This window comes from Lissotriton helveticus, chromosome 8, assembly GCF_964261635.1.
Source record: "Lissotriton helveticus chromosome 8, aLisHel1.1, whole genome shotgun sequence".
Lineage (NCBI taxonomy): Eukaryota > Metazoa > Chordata > Amphibia > Caudata > Salamandridae > Lissotriton > Lissotriton helveticus.
In genome coordinates this window covers 1,642,262,559-1,642,284,616 of record NC_136069.1, presented here as the reverse complement: position 1 = coordinate 1,642,284,616, position 22,058 = coordinate 1,642,262,559, and positions in this window count along the sequence as shown.

Here is a 22,058-nt window from a genome sequence, read left to right as displayed (position 1 = left end):
GGGAAACCTAGCAAACCTATACATTTTTGAAAACTAGACACCCAGGGCAATTCAGGATGGGATGACTCGTCCGCGTACCCCCAGGTTTTGTTTCCCAGAATCCCTTGCAAACATAAAAATTTGACCAAAAAAACACATTTTCCTCACATTTCTGTGGTGGAAAGTTCTGGAATCTGCGTGGATCAACAAATTTTCACCCACCCAGCGTGCCCCCAGGTCTCCCAAAAATAATGGTACCTCACTTGCGTGGGTAGGCATAGTGGCTGCGACATGAAACAGCGCAAAACGCAGCATGGTCGCACCTCAATTTCCCAGTGAAATTTAGCACGATTCGGACAAAAAGACTACCTTTTGTTTTTGCGCCGTAGCTCTGCCAGCACCTAGGGAAACCTAGCAAACCTATACATTTTTGAAAACTAGACACGCAGGGAAATTCAGGATGGGGTGACTCGTCTGCCTACCCCCAGGTTTTGTTACCCAGAATCCCTTGCAAACATAACAATTTGACCAAAAAAACACATTTTCCTCACATTTCTGTGGTGGAAAGTTCTCGAATCTGCGTGGATCAACAAATTTCCACCCACCCAGCGTGCCCCCAGGTCTCCTGAAAAAAATGGTACCTCACTTGCGTGGGTAGGCATAGTGGCTGCGACATGAAACAGCGCAAAACGCAGCATGGTTGCACCTCAATTTCCCAGTGAAATTTAGCACGATTCGGACAAAAAGACTACCTTTTGTTTTTGCGCCGTAGCTCTACCAGCACCTAGGGAAACCTAGCAAACCTATACATTTATGAAAACTAGACACCCAGGGCAATTCAGGATGGGGTGACTCGTCTGCCTACCCCCAGGTTTTGTTACCCAGAATCCCTTGCAAACATAAAAATTTGACCAAAAAAACACATTTTCCTCACATTTCTGTGGTGGAAAGTTCTGGAATCTGCGTGGATCAACAAATTTCCACCCACCCAGCGTGCCCCCAGGTCTCCTGAAAGAAATGGTACCTCACTTGCGTGGGTAGGCATAGTGGCTGCGACATGAAACAGCGCAAAACGCAGCATGGTCGCACCTCAATTTCCCAGTGAAATTTAGCACGATTCGGACAAAAAGACTACCTTTTGTTTTTGCGCCGTAGCTCTGCCAGCACCTAGGGAAACCTAGCAAACCTATACATTTTTGAAAACTAGACACCCAGGGCAATTCAGGATGGGATGACTCGTCTGTCTACCCCCAGGTTTTGTTACCCAGAATCCCTTGCAAACATAAATATTTGACCAAAAAAACACATTTTCCTCACATTTCTGTGGTGGAAAGTTCTGGAATCTGCGTGGATCAACAAATTTCTACCCACCCAGCATGCCCCCAGGTCTCCCGAAAAAAATTGTACCTCACTTGCGTGGGTAGGCATAGTGGCTGCGACATGAAACAGCGCAAAACGCAGCATGGTCGCACCTCAATTTCCCAGTGAAATTTAGCACGATTTGAACAAAAAGACTAACTTTTGTTTTTGCGCCGTAGCTCTGCCAGCACCTAGGGAAACCTAGCAAACCTATACATTTTTGAAAACTAGACACGCAGGGCAATTCAGGATGGGGTGACTCGTCTGCCTACCCCCAGGTTTTGTTACCCAGAATCCCTTGAAAACATAAAAATTTGACCAAAAAAACACATTTTCCTCACATTTCTGTGGTAGAAAGTTCTGGAATCTGCGTGGATCAACAAATTTCCACCCACCCAGCGTGCCCCCAGGTCTCCCAAAAAAAATGGTACCTCACTTGCGTGGGTAGGCATAGTGGCTGCGACATGAAACAGCGCAAAACGCAGCATGGTCGCACCTCAATTTCCCAGTGAAATTTAGCACGATTCGGACAAAAAGACTACCTTTTGTTTTTGCGCCGTAGCTCTGCCAGCACCTAGGGAAACCTAGCAAACCTATACATTTTTGAAAAGTAGACACCCAGGGCAATTTAGGATGGGGTGACTCGTCTGCCTACCCCCAGGTTTTGTTACCCAGAATCCCTTGCAAACATAAAAATTTGACCAAAAAAACACATTTTCCTCACATTTCTGTGGTGGAAAGTTCTGGAATCTGCGTGGATCAACAAATTTCCACTCACCCAGCGTGCCCCCAGGTCTCCCAAAAAAAATTGTACCTCACTTGCGTGGGTAGGCATAGTGGCTGCGACATGAAACAGCGCAAAACGCAGCATGGTCGCACCTCAATTTCCCAGTGAAATTTAGCACGATTCGGACAAAAAGACTACCTTTTGTTTTTGCGCCGTAGCTCTGCCAGCACCTAAGGAAACCTAGCAAACCTATACATTTTTGGTAAAACTAGACACCCAGGGCAATTTAGGATGGGGTGACTCGTCTGCCTACCCCCAGGTTTTGTTACCCAGAATCCCTTGAAAACATACAAATTTGACCAAAAAAACACATTTTCCTCACATTTCTGTGGTGTAAAGTTCTGGAATCTGCGTGGATCAACAAATTTCCACCCACCCAGCGTGCCCCCAGGTCTCCTGAAAGAAATGGTACCTCACTTGCGTGGGTAGGCATAGTGGCTTCGACATGAAACAGCGCAAAACGCAGCATGGTCGCACCTCAATTTCCCAGTGAAATTTAGCACGATTCGGACAAAAAGACTACCTTTTGTTTTTGCGCCGTAGCTCTGCCAGCACCTAGGGAAACCTAGCAAACCTATACATTTTTGAAAACTAGACACCCAGGGCAATTCAGGATGGGATGACTCGTCTGTCTACCCCCAGGTTTTGTTACCCAGAATCCCTTGCAAACATAAATATTTGACCAAAAAAACACATTTTCCTCACATTTCTGTGGTGGAAAGTTCTGGAATCTGCGTGGATCAACAAATTTCTACCCACCCAGCATGCCCCCAGGTCTCCCGAAAAAAATTGTACCTCACTTGCGTGGGTAGGCATAGTGGCTGCGACATGAAACAGCGCAAAACGCAGCATGGTCGCACCTCAATTTCCCAGTGAAATTTAGCACGATTTGAACAAAAAGACTAACTTTTGTTTTTGCGCCGTAGCTCTGCCAGCACCTAGGGAAACCTAGCAAACCTATACATTTTTGAAAACTAGACACGCAGGGCAATTCAGGATGGGGTGACTCGTCTGCCTACCCCCAGGTTTTGTTACCCAGAATCCCTTGAAAACATAAAAATTTGACCAAAAAAACACATTTTCCTCACATTTCTGTGGTAGAAAGTTCTGGAATCTGCGTGGATCAACAAATTTCCACCCACCCAGCGTGCCCCCAGGTCTCCCAAAAAAAATGGTACCTCACTTGCGTGGGTAGGCATAGTGGCTGCGACATGAAACAGCGCAAAACGCAGCATGGTCGCACCTCAATTTCCCAGTGAAATTTAGCACGATTCGGACAAAAAGACTACCTTTTGTTTTTGCGCCGTAGCTCTGCCAGCACCTAGGGAAACCTAGCAAACCTATACATTTTTGAAAAGTAGACACCCAGGGCAATTTAGGATGGGGTGACTCGTCTGCCTACCCCCAGGTTTTGTTACCCAGAATCCCTTGCAAACATAAAAATTTGACCAAAAAAACACATTTTCCTCACATTTCTGTGGTGGAAAGTTCTGGAATCTGCGTGGATCAACAAATTTCCACTCACCCAGCGTGCCCCCAGGTCTCCCAAAAAAAATTGTACCTCACTTGCGTGGGTAGGCATAGTGGCTGCGACATGAAACAGCGCAAAACGCAGCATGGTCGCACCTCAATTTCCCAGTGAAATTTAGCACGATTCGGACAAAAAGACTACCTTTTGTTTTTGCGCCGTAGCTCTGCCAGCACCTAAGGAAACCTAGCAAACCTATACATTTTTGGTAAAACTAGACACCCAGGGCAATTTAGGATGGGGTGACTCGTCTGCCTACCCCCAGGTTTTGTTACCCAGAATCCCTTGAAAACATACAAATTTGACCAAAAAAACACATTTTCCTCACATTTCTGTGGTGGAAAGTTCTGGAATCTGCGTGGATCAACAAATTTCCACCCACCCAGCGTGCCCCCAGGTCTTCCGAAAAAAATGCTACCTCACTTGCGTGGGTAGGCATAGTGGCTGCGACATGAAACAGCGCAAAACGCAGCATGGTTGCACCTCAATTTCCCAGTGAAATTTAGCACGATTCGGACAAAAAGACTACCTTTTGTTTTTGCGCCGTAGCTCTGCCAGCACCTAAGGAAACCTAGTAAACCTATACATTTTTGAAAACTAGACACCCAGGGAAATTCAGGATGGGGTGACTTGTCTGCCTACCCCCAGGTTTTGTTACCCAGAATCCCTTGAAAACATAAACATTTGACCAAAAAAACACATTTTCCTCACATTTCTGTGGTGGAAAGTTCTGGAATCTGCGTGGATCAACAAATTTCCACTCACCCAGCTTGCCCCCAGGTCTCCCAAAAAAAATGGTACCTCACTTGTGTGGGTAGGCATAGTGGCTGCGACATGAAACAGCGCAAATTGCAGCATGGTTGCGCCTCAATTTCCCAGTGAAATTTAGCGCGATTCGGACAAAAAGACTATCTTTTGTTTTTGCGCCGTAGCTCTGCCAGCACCTAGGGAAACCTAGCAAACCTATACATTTTATAAAACTAGACACCCAGGGCAATTCAGGATGGGGTGACTCGTCTGCCTACCCCCAGGTTTTGTTACCCAGAATCCCTTGAAAACATAAAAATTTGACCAACAAAACACATTTTCCTCACATTTCTGTGGTGAAAAGTTCTGGAATCTGCGTGGATCAACAAATTTCCACTCACCCAGCGTGCCCCCAGGTCTCCCGAAAAAAATGGTGCCTCACTTGCATGGGTAGGCATAGTGGCTGCGACATGAAACAGCGCAAAACGCAGCATGGTCGCACCTCAATTTCCCAGTGAAATTTAGCACGATTCGGACAAAAAGACTACCTTTTGTTTTTGCGCCGTAGCTCTGCCAGCACCTAGGGAAACCTAGCAAACCTATACATTTTTGAAACCTAGACACCCAGGGCAATTCAGGATGGGGTGACTCGTCTGCCTACCCCCAGGTTTTGTTACCCAGAATCCCTTGAAAACATAAAAAGTTGACCAAAAAAACACATTTTCCTCACATTTCTGTGGTGGAAAGTTCTGGAATCTGCGTGGTTTAACAAATTTCCACCCACCCAGCGTGCCCCCAAGTCTCCCGAAAAAAATGGTACCTCACTTGCGTGGATAGACATAGTGGCTGCAACAGGAAACGGTTCAAATCGTACGGTGGTGAATTTACAATACCTTATTGCAAAACTACCTTGATTTTGGGGGGGGCATCTGAGTTTGTGGCCCGGGGCTCGGTGGTATTCTTTGCAAAGTAGCAAACCCAAACAGTTCTGAAAACTAGACACCCGGGAGAGTCCAGGGAGGTATGGCATGTGTGGGTCCCCCAATGTTTTCCTACCCAGAACTCTTTGCAAACCTTAAAAATAGGTAAAAATAGCACTTTTCCAAACATTTTGGCGTGGGATCGCCGTGCCGGCAAAAAAGTCCTACCACCCTGCGTTCCCCTTGTTCTCCCGAGTAAAAGAATACCTCACTTGTGTGGGTGCCCCAAAGCAGAACACGCCAAAAATGAATTTTGAAAAAAGTACTTTTTAGTCATATTTAAGTTTTACAAATTAAGCACCCCAGCCTGAGTCACATGCCTTTGGCCCACCCACACAAGTGAGGTATCATTTTACTCGGGAGAACAAGGGAAACGCTGGGTGGTAGGACATTTGTTCCGGCAGCGAGATCCCACCCAAAAAAGTATGGAAAAGTGGGTTTTTGGACCAAAATTTCAGGTTTGCAGGGGTTTCTGGGTAGGAAAACATTGGGGGACCCACACATGCCATACCTCCCTGGACTCCCCCGGGTGTCTAGTTCTCAGAACTGTTTGGGTTTGGTAGTTTCCAAAAATGCCTGCCAAGCCCCGGGCCAAAAGCTCAGGTGACCCCCTCAAAAAATAAGATTATTTGGCTAAAGGTAATGTTTTGGTCTCCACAGTATGAATTGGGCCTTTTCCTAAAGCAGCCGCTATGCCTACCCACGCAAGTGAGGTACCATTTTTATCGGGAGACCTTGGGGAACGCTGAGTGGGAGGTAATTTGTGTGAGCCCAGTGATGCCACGCTTTCCCACACTAAAACGTGTGAAAAAAATGTTCTTTTCCAAGCAAAAAATGAGGTTTGCAAGGGATTCTGGGTAAAGGAACGTTGGAGGATCCACGCAAGCCATACCTCCTTGGAAGCCCCCGGGTGTCTACTTTTCAGAAATGTGTGGGATTGGTAGGTTTCCCTAGAAGGCTGTCTCGCACGGGGCCAAAAACCCAGGTAACCCCTCTTGCAAAAGCTGGTGGACTTAACATTTTTAGCATTGTTAAATTCACCAGCTTTTGCAAGAGGGGTTACCTGGGTTTCTGGCCCCGTGCGAGACAGCCATCTATCGAAACCTACCAAACCCACACATTTCTGAAAAGTAGACACCCGGGGGCTTCCAAGGAGGCATGGCTTGCGTGGATCCTCCAACGTTCCTTTACCCAGAATCCCTTGCAAACCTCAATTTTAGCAGAAAAAAATCAATTTTTTCACACGTTGTAGTCTGGGAAAGCGTGGCATCACTGGTCTCACACAAATTACCTCCCACCCAGCGTTCCCCCAGGTCTACCGATAAAAACGGTACCTCACTTGCGTGGGTAGCCATAGTGGCTGCAACAGGAAAAGGTCCAAATCTAACGGTGGTGAATATAAAATACCCTGAAGTAATATAACTTTGATTTTGGGGGGGGGCACCTGAGTTTTTGGCCCGGGGCTGGGTGGTATTCTTTGGAAAGTAGCAAACCCAAACAGTTCTGAAAACTAGACACCCGGGAGAGTCCAGGGAGGTATGGCATGTGTGGGTCCCCCAATGTTTTCCAACCCAGAACTCCTTGCAAACCTTAAAAATAGGTAAAAATAGCACTTTTCCTAACTTTTTGCCGTGGGATCGCCGTGCCGGCAAAAAAGTCCTACCACCCTGCGTTCCCCTTGTTCTCCCGAGTAAAAGGATACCACACCTTAACAGAGTTACTCAAAAGTCAAACATTCAAGCACGGCTATCTATTCCTCAAAGACACACACATACAGGTTGGATTTGGCACGAGGGCGAGTGATGGTTCAGTACATAAAATTTTATTAACAAGATATTTCCAAAAAATGAAATGCTCTGTCAATAAATAAATGCATAAAAACTGAACCAGTGACTCGCAACTCGTGAGCTGTAAAGCCACGACAAGGCACCAACCGTTTTACAGGCCATTCACGCACCTTTCATACCTGATACAAACCAGACCATTGACACCATCCGAATGGAAAAGCAACACATAACAACAATCACAATAAGGGGAAGGTACACCCTACTGCAGAAAGAGAAAAAAAACAATTATTACTGCACACCCATCTAATCCGCAAGCACACACACATACTGGTTGGATTTGGCACGAGGGTGAGTGATGATTCAGTACATACAATTGTATACGCAAGTAATTTCACAAAAATGAAATACACTGTGTATAATTGAAAGTATGATAAACTGAACCACGGACTCACAGCTCGTGAGCTGTAAAGCCACGTAAAGGCACCAACCTCTTTACAGGCCATTCATACACCTTTCGTACGCGTGACACATACAAAACATTCACACCGCCAGCCGCGGACCCATCACATTCCAACACTCACACCAGCAAACAGCGCCATTCAAGGGCCCATCACTTTCACACGCCCACATTTCGGACACTGCAACTACACAAAATGATGGACTGTGTGGAGTGTCACTCAACTAGCAGTGTGTGTAGTGACCAACAGAAAGTAACTACTCACACACCGCCTGCCGAGTGCCAGTCCACCCACACCACCATCCAAGCACCAGACCATGCACACCGCCAGCCAAACACCACTCAGCGCACACCGACAGCCAAGTACCACTCCACACACAACACCAGCCAAGCATCACTCCACGCACACCACCAGCCAAGCGCCACTCCACACACACCGCCAGCCAAGCACCACTCCGTGCACAGACAGCCAAGTACCACTCCATGCACACCACCAGCCAAGCGCCCCTCCACACACACCACCAGCCAAGTGCCACTCCACAAACACAACACCAGCCAAGCACCACTCCGTGCACAGACAGCCAAGTACCACTCCACGCACACCGTCCAGCCAAGCGCCACTCCACACACACAGCCAGCCAAGCACCACTCCACACACACCACCAGCCAAGCACCACTCCGTGCACAGACAGCCAAGTACCACTCCATGCACACCACCAGCCAAGCGCCCCTCCACACACACCACCAGCCAAGCGCCACTCCACAAACACAACACCAGCCAAGCACCACTCCGTACACAGACAGCCAAGTACCACTCCACGCACACCGTCCAGCCAAGCGCCACTCCACACACACCGCCAGCCAAGCACCACTCCACACACACCGCCAGCCAAGCACCACTCCGTGCACAGACAGCCAAGTACCACTCCATGCACACCACCAGCCAAGCGCCCCTCCACACACACCACCGGCCAAGCGCCACTCCACACACACAACACCAGCCAAGCACCACTCCGTGCACAGACAGCCAAGTACCACTCAACGCACACCGTCCAGCCAAGCGCCACTCCATACACACCGCCAGCCAAGCACCACTCACACACACCGCCAGCCAATCACCACTCCGTGCACAGACAGCCAAGTACCACTCCATGCACACCACCAGCCAAGCGCCCCTCCACACACACCACCAGTCAAGCACCACTCCACGAACACCACCAGCCAAAGACAAATCCAAACACAACACCAGGCAAGCGCCAAACCATGCACACAGTCAGACAATGGACACTACACGCAAACCAACATCATACTTTAGTTTTTTTTTTAAATAAAAGAGAAACAAATGAAATTGCAAATTGATACAAATCTACTAACTCGACAACTAAATCTAAAAAGACTTCACAAATACAAACTTTGAAACTGAACAATAACTATTACAGAATAAAGACCAACCAGTTCACTTTACCACTCATTGATACTCCCAAAAATTATTTTGCGTGTGGTACAATCTAAAACAAGCAGGTACACACAGCCCGGGGTTTGAAGGGCAGTCGGGGCAGTACATGCGAACCTCCTTCTGCAAACCTCTTCGCCAACAGACTCTACATCTCCGACTGGGAAAGTCTTTTGAGGGTGTAGGAGGAATATGATCAGAAAAGTGGCGATCTTTCAATCTGGCAACATCCTCCACCACTCCAAATCTAGGAACACTTGCCTGTTCCACTAAAACAAGGCTGCCTATTACAGACTCCTGAAACTTTACAAAAGTCAACTTTGACTGGGGACAAGATTTCTGGAACACAATAAAAGCATTAAAGGTTGCCAAGTGGAAAAGATGGATAGCCAACTTCTTGTACCAAATGTAAGCCTTACGAAGAGCAGCATACGGTTCCAACCTCTGATCAACTCTGTCAACACCACCCATGTACTTATTGTAGTCCAGTATGCACACAGGTTTGCGCACTTCTGCAACCTGACCCTAAACATTCCGCGGTTCAGTGCTTTCATCATGTATTGTAGTCAACATGTAGACATCTCTCCTGTCTGTAAACTTCACAGCTAGAAGCTCCTCACAACGCAAAGCACTGCACTGTCCCCGAGCAAGCTTTCGACAAACAAGTTCTTTTGGGAAACCTTTACGGTTTTAGCGGATTGTGCCACAAGCAACAGTGTCCACTTTGGCCAATTCCCTGAACAACCGCACACCAGTGTAGAAGTTATCGACATACAAATGATGGCCTTTGTTAAAAAATCCACGACCAAGTTCCCACACAATTTTCTCAGTCACTCCAAAAGTCGACGGACAACCAGGGGGGTTAATCCTGGATTCCTTACCAGTGTACACCCTGAAATTAGAGACATATCCAGTCTCACTGTCACACAGCATATACAGTTTGATTCCATAGCGTGCCCTCTTACTAGGAATGTATTGCCGAAATACCAAGCGGCCCTTGAACAACAGCAAAGACTCATCCACTGCAATTTCTTTCCCAGGATAAAAGATCTCAGAAAATCGATCAACCAAATGATCAATGACAGGCCGAATCTTGAAAAGACGGTCACAATCAGGGTGATCTCGTGGCAAAGCAAGACTATTGTCAACAAAATGCATCATCCGCAGCAGAAGCAAATACCTATCACGAGTCATGACTGCCGGAAATATAGCTGTTGCCATCAAGGGACTAGTAGACCAATATGAAGCCATTGATGGTTTCCTAAGCAAGCCCATCAAAAGAGTTAAACCCAAAAACTTTTTCATCTCCTCCAAATGGGTGGGAGTCCACCGGGTAGCTCTAGCGTGGGGCTTAAGGCTGGCACTGTTCACCCTCAAAAAAATTTCAGCATACAAATTAGTCTGCTCTACAATCTCTGCCAAAAACACATCATCCATAAACAACTTGAAAAAATCAATAGGCAAAAAGTTTTCAGTGTTCACCCTACACCCTGGAACACCAGTAAATTCAGGCAATGCCGCTGCACCATGCCTGGTGCAACCCAGAGGTCAGAACTTTCATCGTCAAGTCTTGCAGCCGCAGGCCGCCGCCCAGCTAACTCTTGTCTCACAACACCAACTGGAAGTCTAGCAGCCCCAGGCTGCAGCCCAGATGTCTCTTGCCGCACAATTGGCACATCACTGTCCTCCGCAACCACAGGCACAACCATGTCCTCCAAAACTGTAAACACAGCAGTGTCCTCCCCAACCACAGGCACATCATCCACACCAAAAGTAGCTTCATCAGCACTCAAAGTGTCTTCATCATCAGATGAAGCCATGTGTAGAGAAAACTCACTACCTGAATCTTCACCTCCCACCTCTGGCTCAGAATCAGAGTCAGACTCTGGACCATGGTCAGAGGAAGAATCAAAAAGCATTCCAACAACTTGCTGAGCAGTAATCCGGCGGCTAGCCATTATCCTTACAAATAAAGGAGTCTGCACAAACAACTCAACAACCCCAACACTGCGCAAAGTAAGATAAAAATGTAAGACTATTTCACCAAAAAATATATTTAGAAAAAATATACAATTCACTTACAAGACACAACTACACTCACCAGCACCTACTCTGCAAAGACACAGCAAATAGGCAACGATATCCCACTAGAAAGAAGAAAAAAAAAACCTTACATCTACAGAAGGACACATCAAAAACAAATGCAAAACATGTTTTACAATCACAACAAACAGCAACAACACATACTCGTATTACTACACACTTTGCAAAATAAACAATTACATTACAATTGAACAAAAAAAGGTCTCTTACCAAACACATGCAACTACAGAAACAGCAGAACAACAGAACCACCAGTAACAGAACCGCACACTGCAACAATCTAAAGAGAAAAAAAAACAATACACATTAGAAGAAACAAAAACAACACACATTACAACAGGCTATGTCACAGGGTATGTCACAAATGGGGTGTCTGTCCCCAAGGGGGGAAGATTATAAATCATTATAAACGTGGGCCCCCTGGAAGCAACCCTACGGAGGGCAGAGAGGCCAAATAAAGACACGGCAGAACATACTGAAAACAAATGGGCCCAAGGAAGCAACCCTTGGCCAAGTGGTCGCTCCCTATAAAAAACAAAAACCTGGAGTACAGTGGGCTTTTCTACCCCCCCCCCTGGGACCAGAAACTGTAAAAAAAAAACAGCCACTCCGCCCCCAGGGGGGGGGGGGGGCAGAATAGTCTACAATATTTATAATGCCCCCTGGAAACGACCCTTGCCCAAGGGGTGCTTTCTTTAAAATATACTAAAATCCCTGGTGTCTAGTGGGCTTTTCTACCCCCCCTGGGTCCAGATGTGGCCCAAAAAATGGGTGATCTGCCCCCAGGGGGGGCAGACAAGTCTAAAAAAAATTATGGGCCACTAGGAAGCGACCCTTCCCCAAGGGGTCGCTTCCTTTACAATTAGAAATAAATCCCTGGTGTCTAGTGGGCTTTTCTGCCCCCCCTGGGTCCAGATCACGCGCTAACATGGGCGATCTGCCCCCAGGGGGGGCAGAAAAGTCTGCATTGAAAAATGATGGCCCTAGGAAGCGACCCTTCCCCAAGGGGTCGCTTCCTTTACAATTATAAATAAATCCCTGGTGTCTAGTGGGCTTTTCTGCCCTCCCTGGGTCGAGATCGCTCGCTAAAACGAGCGATGTCGACCCAGGGGGGGCAGAAAAGTCTGAATTATAAAACAATTGCCCCTGGAAGCGACCCTTGCCCAAGGGGTCGCTTCCTTTTCAAACAAAAACAATCCCTGGTGTCTAGTGGGCTTTTCTGCCCCCCCTGGGTCGAGATCGCTCGCTAAAGCGACCGATGTCGACCCAGGGGGGGCAGAAAAGTCTGAGAACATAAAATTAGCCCCTGGAAGCGACCCTTGCCCAAGGGGTCGCTTCCTTTCCAACCAAAAACATCCCTGGTGTCTAGTGGGGGCATTACTGGTGCAGGATCGCGACGCTGTGCACGATCCTGAACCAGTAATGCCCTGCATTGGGACATCAGGGGAGAGGAAACAGTGTTTCCTACCCCCCGATGCCTCAAGGCACCGAGAAATGGCCCCCCCCGCCCCACCGGAGACCTCAAAACCTACCTTGCAGCTGGACGCGCTGGAAAGAAATGGTTTCCAGCGCGTCCAGCACTTCCTGATGACGTCGGCGTGCGCGACAGCGTGCTGACGTCACCAGGAAGTGCGGGGGAGGCCGGGGGGTGCAGCGCGAAGTCTTCCGCTGCCACCCCCACTACTGCCAACACGATCGCAGCCCCAGGGGGGGAGCGACAGCGCTCCCCCCGAGGGCTGTACTGATGACGGAACCGCTCCGTCATCAGCATCGAAGGGGTTAATGTAAAGTAAGATGTGAGTTCAAAACCTAACCATAATGTCACATTAACATTTGGTCTTATCAGTGAATTTCCGAGGTATTTGTAACAAAAAGTAACAATATACAGAGATATATCCTTTTAGGTACAACAGTCATACTAACTTAGTCAGAGGATCAGAACACCAAAGTGTAAATGTCTGGCTGATAGACTTTAGCAAAGGATTGACACATCAACCTATATAAACCAATCATCATGGTAATTCATCAATACCAATATTTCAAAGTAACCTTTATAAAGTCAAACATAGTAATGCACAACCATTAACATGTGTTTGAGACTTCCTTTAACAATCTTCAGACCACAAAATTAAGCCATAGAACCATCGAAGTGGTCCCCCACTTCAGTTGAAGAGTACGCAACTCTTGCTTTCAAAAATTGGTAAGCTGTTCTGAAGTCATACATTAAATGACCCAAGAGACGTACAGCATTTGTTTTCATAACTTCCATGGGGGCTGCTGTGTTCTTCTTGCAGCCTCCACAACTTTTTTTATAAACTGTATGTGAACCCGCTGCCCCTCCTCAGGGTACACAGTCAACTGAACTATATCAAAATAAAGCCAATGGAGGGTATTATGATCCTGAGAAGGAGGAGTCAATATCAATGAAAGACATTGCTGCTTCAAAAGAGAAGTGGTGAGCCCACAATGTTTTCTTTTTTTAAAGGGAGGTGCCAAAGCCTATATTTGTTTTTAAAAATGTCTAGGCAGAGAGCCAAATCCCCTGCTGTCTATATCCTCATGTTTTAATTGTGTGACATTGTGCCACCTGCTGGACCAACCACATCCCAAAGCTTTGGGGGCTACAGGGGGATGCCCATGGCACCACATACCAATGAATTTCCTGCCTGGGTACCGACCTGACCTGGATGTAATGCTTTAATCCTGCCTAGTGGGAGCATCTTTAGTTTCTGCTTTCACCAGTCAGGAGCAATGCTATGGTATCTTCCCAGAGAGTGTGGGTAAGGAAATAGAGTCATATACCCTGATCACAGTCTCCCGGGCAAGGGACAAGACAGTGTTCCAGGAGATGGGGCCCCAGACACACTTTTGACTTTGGGCATCTCTGGGGCCATTCTCTGGCTCTCAGAGAGGGGTCCTACTGCCCCCCATTCTGTCAATTACTATTTGGGCCTCGTTACAACCATGAAAATATTCCAGAAAGGAGCTGCATACCTCCCTCCCAATAAAATACTTCATTTTTAGCCATCTACAGCACCTATGATGGGGTTCTTGGGGCCATTTACTACTTCAGGGGGGGGGCAACTCTTACAAAAACATGTGCACTGACCACACCAGCCTTGTCCACCAAAGGGGGGACTCATATGGAAAAATCTGCCTTTTTTTGTAAATTTTTCTATGGTTTGATATTTTAGGACATAGGAACCTAATGGGGTTTGTGTGTTAAGGGGCAGCGGGCTACAGTCTAATTATTTTGTATATGCACAGAGTTTTATACAATTTGTGCTTTACTTGATTATGTGCCTTTTAGTACTTGTTTACATATTTCAAAGGCTGTATTGGTTTATAGAATAGATTGAACACCAGTACATTGGATTTTGTCAATGATGTCATTAATAATGTCATTGGAGATTTCATCAATGATGCCTCTGAACATGTCATGAGTGATGTGCTGTGTGAAGTCATAAATAGTGCATGGTGGGGCACTAGTTAGCTCACTAAACTATAACTGGTGCATATCAATATTTTTTGTTGCATAACTGATATTTTCACCTAACTTTAGTGTCATTTCAGCCTTTGTTTTAATAGTGACTTTATTTTTTTTAACACAAAGTATGCTTTTACTACCATATCTAGCTATAAAGCCATTGACCTGTGATATACACCAACCCTACCAGGGGCAGCCACTTCCTGGGCACCCTGAGTCAAAAAGAGATGTCATTTAAATACCAAACATCAATGCCTCAACAGGTAATATTTTCAAAAGACAATTAGATAGGGTGCAAAATCAATTGCAAACAAACAGAAATGGGAATCAACACCAAAGTTGGATAATACAGTCTGTATTGAAACTCTAAATGCAGTACGTTCCAGTTATGTCAGCATTATTAAATCATATGCAAGTGTAATCCAACATTTTTGTGCACACAAAGTGCTCGTGAAAAAGTAAATGGTGCACGTGGGACACATGATGTAGTGGAATAGGCAGCGAAACAGCGCATGGCTTTAAAATGGATACATTACATGAGAAGTGAGAGAACAATTAGTTAGGAACATGTTAGGAATCAAGAAGGCCAAGAATATGCTGAGCAGTCAACGGCACATTGACCTGTATAAGTTCAGGTCATCATCACGATGGAATTACATAAGAATCAGCAGTTGATAATGGGCTTATCGATGAAGGCAAATCAATTCAACCCAGGAGTAGTCGACCTAGGAGTTCCTGGTGAGGTGTGCAGTTGACTGCACCTGTGAGATAAGGCGCATGGACTGTGTCGAATGAAATTGCTGCAGGCAGGTTAAAGGTGTGTGAGTAACCCAAGGTACAGAAGGCTTGGGCAGCAGGCACCTGGAGCAATACTGTGGTATTAACCCAGGTACCACATACCATATATCACCTGGGGTCATGAGGATTGTGTAAAATATAGTTTTAATGGTTCTTTTCTAAGAAGGGAAAAGGCTCAGGGGTAGTTACTCCTGGGGCGGCAGTCATTAAGGCTCAGTGACCTCTTTGCTGCATGTCTGTCACCTGTGTCATCTTCATATTTAAAAAAAATTTAAATGGTTATTTTATGAAGTATGTTGAAGTTAACTTTGCTGGATAGCGTCATCAGCGATGTTATTTGAGATTTCATTAGTAGTGTCATCAGTGATGTCACTGACCATGTGTTGAGTAATGTAATATGTGGAGTTATTTGCAGTGCCTAGCGAAGGCATGAGTTATAATTTCTTGAGATAACTATTCCTGCTGAAATTCTATTGCCTTGTGTTTGTTATCTAAGAGCCTAGTCATAACTTTCCTGTAACCTTTGTTTTTTTCAGTGAATTTCTAGGTTTTAATTCTATTTCCTAACTATACTGTCCGTGTAACCTTTATCTTTTCAGTGAATTTGTATGTTTATTTAATGCTATATCCTAACTAAAATGTCACTGTAACCTTTGTTTTCGTCAATTTCAGGTTAAAAAATATAAATTGTATTACAATTTCACCTATAAGTTGAATTTAGTGATATACATTTTTACAAGTTCATAAATACACTTTATTCACCCATTTATTCTTATTATATGTTTCTAAAAGAAAATATAAACAAAACAATGTAAGGTAATGTATTAGACAATCTATAATTGCAATACAAGTCTTTCTCTTTTTTGTATTCATTTTATGGATCTGCCAATCCGCTGCAATGCCCCCTCGAATCCGCCGCACTTCCAGGAACACACCCCAACCTCAACTTCTCAATGGATAGAGTGACTCTCCACCCATCCACATTGCAAAGCACACCCTAAATCAGTTTGTGGGGTTTCACATATCCCTGGAGACAGACTGAAAGCCACAGCTCTATCCATTATTTTCCGATTTTCTTCAAAATTACAGTGTTTTAGAGTAAGGAAGTCGTCTGGTGAAGATAAAAGAGAAGAGAAACATCAAGAAGACTTACCAACTCCAAAGAACTCCACCTATGTTTGGAAATATTTCTCCATCCCTTCAGGAGAAAAGAAAGTTGTTCGAAAAATTGTCCAATGTAATATACGCAGAAACAAACTGTCAAAAGGTATGGGGAAGGAGTGTTCACATTGCACATCCGCAGTGCGGAAACACCTGCAAATCTTACATATAGGATGTATCACGTGATAATGAGAGAGAGGAAAGCTAGTACATTACCAGCAACTGGACCAGCTGTGTGATCCTTACCACCTGACTCAATGATTACCATCCCCGCTGTTTCCCCAAAACTGCAAGACATGGTGACTCATTGTGGCAAACTGCCATTTATTGACCGGTCTATGGATGCTGTCAACAAGCATAATTGTTCATTTTGTTTTCACCTCACTGTTCCATCTTCCATTCCACTTTAAACACAAGTAGATATCTGAAAATCAAATATAGAATACATAATTACATACTTTTAGATTACATACTATAAGCAAGTTAGTAGCTACATAAGTAGTTATGTCAGTTTGTAAGTAGCTGAGTAGGTGTCTGAATACATGTGTTTTATTGGATATATGAGTTGCTGAATGGGTAGGTGACTGGGTGTGTGAGTAGTTGAGTGTATATGTGAGTGAGGGTATCATTGCGTCTGTGGGTGTGTCACTGAATGTGCGACTGAGTGTCAGTGACTATAAGGGTGTCTGAATGGGTCTGTAAGTTGCAGTAGGTATTGCTAACTGGCTGTGTCAGTGGGTGGCTAGGTGTGTAACTGTGTATGACGGTAGCTACGTTAGTTGTGGATATATACGTGCTGTGTGGGTGTACAAGTGGTTATGTATGTGGCTCTGTCGCTGATTGACTGGATGTGTGAGTTGCTGTATGATTTTGTAAATAGGTATGTGAGTTGCTGTGTGGGTGTGTAAGTACATTTGTTACTGACTGTCTGAGTGCTGAGTACATGCGTGGCTGTAGGTGTTTGTGAGTGGGTGTGACAGTGCTGTATCGGTGTATGAATGACTATGTAAAGGTAAAAAATAGGTGTGTGAATGCTTTAATGTGTGTGTGTGACTGGGTGTGTCAGTCACTGGCTATATGAGTGATAGGTACATAAATGTTTTTGTGGGAGCGTAACCCTGTGTGTAGGTGCCTGCTTGACTGTGGGGGAGGATGCAAATTACATATGACTAAATTACATACTGTAAGCATTCACCCTCATCTATTTTTAAACACATTAATTCATTCTCTCTTGGTAAAAACAACAATATTTTCAGTATAGCAATTCCTCTTCCTCTTTTGATGCTAACTATATTTTCAGGTAATGTTTTGTTTTAACCTCTATTCTATTTTGCCTTCTACAGTACTGTCTACAAGCTGCACATGTTCTTTCAGCTTACATACAGGCATAGGTTTTTAATATACTTTTTTATAGTACAAACTAATTATTATACCTGCAAAACCTTTTTGCTGTTGTTGAACTTTAATTTAATATCTGTTTACATCTCTTTTCCACCACGCAAATCTCAAAGCAGAAACAAGGCAATTTTCAGATCCACACAAAACTATTAAAAGCATTCAGAAATCTGATGGTAATGCTTTTCATCTATATTTTATGTTTTTAATACTTTCAAGCACAAGACATACACTCCCTACTGAGCAATTTATGTACCCACGTCTACTTTTCAGTTTCACACTGCTGTCATTTTTGTTCCCTTCCCACACACTCTTTCAGCTCCATTTCCATAGGAACCATGTTTGCAGTAGTCTCTGCCTACCAGTAGGTCAAAGGTTGACAAGACTTCGGGGTTTATTATGATGTGCGACGGTCCTACCACTGCAATTACGATGCGCCCGCCATACGGGCGCATTCAGGGCATTTAACATTGCGGGCGGTGCTAAAATGCCATGCTGTGCATTTCCCTTCACTACGTGGCAGGCACCCTGCAGTGCCTGCAATGCACTCTAGGAAAATGCAGGGGGTACCATGGGTACCCCCAGTGCACCCTCCCCAACACAGAGGGGGCCGGCAACGGGCCCCCGAATACAGCCTCCACCTGTGTTTTCACAGTGGGATGACCGCAGCGAAAAGGAAGGCGGAAAGGGATATCCTAATCCCTAGGGCACAGCAACCGCCGCAATACTGGCCTGTGTTTTGGTTCCGCAAGGATGGCGGATCTTTTTAATAGTACAACCTTATTAACATACCTGCAAAACCTGTTTGCTGTTGTCCAACTTTAATTTAATATCTGTTTACATCTGTTTTCCTCCACGCAAATCTCAATGCAGAAATATGGCAATCTGCGGATCCACACTAAGTTCTTAAAACGATGCAACAATCGGCTGTTAATGCTTATAATCTATATTTGTTTATATTTTCAAGCACAAGACATACACCCCCTACTGAGCAATTTATGTACCCAAGTTTGCTTTTCAGTTTCACACTGAAGTAATTTTTGTTCCCTCCCCCCCACACTCTTTCAGCTCCATTTCCATAGTAACCATGTTTCCGGTTCGACTCTAAGTGGATTGGGCTGAGGGAATCTGCAAGGGCCAAAGACTCAAGAAAGTACTGGTATTTGATTGTGGAAAAGGAGTGGGTGGAATAGATTTCTTCATTATATATAATCAACAGTTCAGTAGTTTTAACAATGATATCTATTTAGGAGTCTTCTCTCCTTGAATATGATTCCCCCGTCAGGGGATGAGATAGTAGGTTTTACAAAGAATGCCAGAACCTCCAGCTCACAAGGACCGGATGGAATTCCGATTGCGCTAATCAAAAAGGAGTCAGCCCCATGGGGAATTCCTTTCAAATGAATAACATTCTGCCCTTTTGGAAAGGGAGTATTATTGTCCCTTTTGTATAAAAAGATTGCTTTGTTTAATGCCTTGGGCAAGTTATTTGCAAAGAGTATTTTATGTCATCTACAGTAATGGGTCCATGATCAGAACATCTTACCTCAAGAGTAAGCTGGCTTTAGAAGGAACCATGGTACTTTGGACAACATTGCGGTTGTCCAGACCATTGTTGAGAAATATGTTTTCTTGCGAAGTATGTCAGTTTACATGGCATTTATTGATATCTCCATGGCGTTTGACAAAGTTGATCGCCAATCGCTGTGGAGAAAGCTCACCCAATTTTGTATACCACAGCACCTCTTAGGTCTTATTATAGAATTGCACACAGATACCTGGTGTCAAGTCTTGCTGGGAGTTGCACAGGGGCTATCATGTATGATTAAAATGCACAATGGGCTAAAGCAGGGCTGCTTGTTGGTCCCACTATTGTTTTATTTGTACATGTCTGATCTTCCCGCTGCTTTGAATTCAGTAAAGGGGGATGCCCCTAAGATTGGCATAATGTCTGTTGTATCTTTGTTATATGCAGTTGATGTTGCAGGTCATAGAATAAAAAGATGCTTTAAGTGGTCTCTGGGATCTGAAGAACTGGAAATGGTTGAGTCTTACTTATATCTGGGGAGGTCTTTTAAAAAACAGGGAAAGATCTAAAGCACATTAATCTCTGTGTTAGCAAGGCTGTCTCCCAGGTTGGAACTTTAAACAGATTCTACAAAATGTGTGGGAAACGCCATTTCAGTCATGTTTTGTCCGTTTTTAAGGTAAAAAATCCTCACTCATTAATACACGCTGCTAAATTACTGGATATGAAATACCGAAGGCCGAATTCTTTGCCAAATTTGCAATCTAAATTCTCAGGATGCTGTACATGTCTTATGTCTGGAATTTGGTTTAGTTTCCTCATACATTTTATACTTGGCTGCGGTTTTAAGGTGGGATAACTCTTTGTGTTGGGGGGAGGAGGGCACCCTTAGGGCTGATTTGTGAATAGAAATGTTTGATAATTTGAAAGACCACTCAACATTTTTTAGGTCCTTTTTACATGCAAATGTCTCATTGAGGCTTACCTTGAATACTGATTTCCCATGCCAAAAACTGAATTAAAGCTTTTCATAAAGAAGTTTGTTTCCCCTATCAGCTTGGCTAGAGAAACTGGTTTAAGTTAGACTAAGTCTCGCAATGAGGTAGTCTGTGGGAGCGCTGTGGGGAATAGACCACATTTTTATTTAACCTGGATTCTCCCTCACGGTATTAGAAGGCTAATTCTTTCATTAAGAATGAATTTGTTGCCCTTAAGAGATGTCATTGGTATATGAGACAAAACTCCAAGTGAGGAGAGAATCTGTGAAATGTGTCATTTGCAAATTCAAGATTTTAACTATGTGTTATTTGTTTGTACAAAGTTACAAAGGGCCAGGCATATGTTTCTAAGACCTGTTTTTATCAAATATATTATTCATTTCACCCAGGAGGCCCGCTCATTTGTCTTCCCCCCCCCCAAACAAAATATCGTGTTTTAGAATTCATCAATTTTTTAAAACTTTTTGGGATATTTATTAGATAATTTTTAATGCCATTCTTGTATTTTATAAAATTTGACATTTGAATTGGAAGAATTTTGTACTGTACATAAAGTATCTCTTTTAATCTATTGTGTACTTTTGTGAACCTCCGTTGGAGTTCCATATCAAAATAAATAAAAATTGTATTGAATCTTCCGCACAGATTTAATTCCCCAACTACCATCCCTTTCTCCCCACTCCCCTTTTCTTTCTGTCTTTTCTAAACAAGAGTACTGGACATCTAGAGGCTTGCAGTAGGGATGTTAATGCATTCCCATATCACCAGGTAGCATGCAATCCCATAGACAATCTTAGATGTTTCTTTGAAGCAATAAATATGTTTTATTTCTACTGAGTTGGACTCGTCTTTCGTATACGATTTGGTGTAACGTATTTATGTAACATTTACATGGATTTCTATTTATATGTGTCTTGGAGTGTTTATTTATTTAAGAAAACACTGTAAATCTGTTTTTCTCTTTTTAATAAAAAGATAGTTTCAACAAAAAGATGTTATGATCTCATGAGGTTTATCTGGTATCTAACGCTTTGAAGCCTGCAGTTCTTTGGTGTATTTTTATCAGCATTTCAGTCACAGCAGGAGAAGTTCCACTTAAACTCAAGAGGGCATTGGACATCTAACTGACAATCTATTATCTAGCCTTCCATGTACACTGCTTCATTTATTTTGTTTTGGTATAAGTAAACTACTTGTACACCTTTGCCACAATTAATGGTCCAATAAAGAGAAGAATTTAGGATAGACTGAATAGAGGAAACCAAGGGGGGCATTATGATGGCGTGCAGTTCGCCACCGCCTGACCAGCGGTGGTGATCTGCAGGCCATAACTCCCCGCCTCACCACCATTTACCCCCGCAATATTACCATGGCAGGGGGTACCCGTACGGATGGAAAGACCGTCCACCACTTTTCAGCCTGCAAGCAATCGTCACGACTGCCTGCTGGGCGGTAAAGGCACCGCCATCCATATTATGAGTGAGGTGGACATGCCTTTCCATGGTGGAGAC